The sequence below is a fragment of the Arachis ipaensis genome, chromosome B10 (genome assembly GCF_000816755.2).
Source record: "Arachis ipaensis cultivar K30076 chromosome B10, Araip1.1, whole genome shotgun sequence".
Classification (NCBI taxonomy): Eukaryota; Viridiplantae; Streptophyta; class Magnoliopsida; order Fabales; family Fabaceae; genus Arachis; species Arachis ipaensis.
This window is the reverse complement of record NC_029794.2, coordinates 6,921,947-6,922,795: the sequence shown is the minus strand read 5'-3', so window position 1 is coordinate 6,922,795 and position 849 is coordinate 6,921,947.

The following is an 849-nucleotide window of genomic DNA, read 5'->3' as shown; positions in this document are numbered from 1 at the left end:
CAAGAAATTCAAAAATATGAGCAAGAAGTCGAAAAATGCAAGCATTGTCAGCAAATAAGGACACAGATCCAATCTCTCAAGAAGGCCATCGAAGCAATGAAATCAACACAACAAGCAAAACCATCAGAGTTCAGCCAGCTAAGCGTGGTGGACAAATCAGGTGAAGAAAAAATTTCAGAAAATAAAACAATTGCTGAAATCATTAAAAAATCCACCCAAGATAAAAAAAATATTATGTAATTTATAATGGCCCCATGAAAGGAGTATATGATGCCTGGGAAAAAGCAGCACCATTCACACATCAATTAAGGATAATTCATAAAGGAGGGTTTCTAACACTGGAAGAAGCAAAGAAATCCTTCAGGGAATATGAAGCTCTCCATCCAGAGCAAACCCTAAAAAGAGCAGATAAAGCTCCAATTCAAACCCAGAGAACAGGGATAATCAGAAACATTCCTACAAGGGCTGAAATCAAGGAAAAGAAAAGGGTCTGTAGATCAAATCTCAGAGAAACCCTTAACATAGTCCTGAATTGGACTGAAGAAAAAAGGGCAATTTTGGGATATTATCCTATTGCCAAAGAACAGCTAACAAAGCTGGTTATATTTCCAGATGCTTCCCCATCTGACACCTATCAGTTTTTCCAGTATGGATTAATTGATACAATCTTAATTTTTAATGATCTAAAAATTATTAGTGAGTTTCCTACAGGATTCATTGATGCAGTAAAGAGATTTAAAAATATGATTGACAATGTAAATCCAAGGGATATATCCCTAAAATTTACAAACAATCAACCTATTTTTAATGAAGAAGAAGAATGCTTGGTTCCAGCACACCAAGTAATAT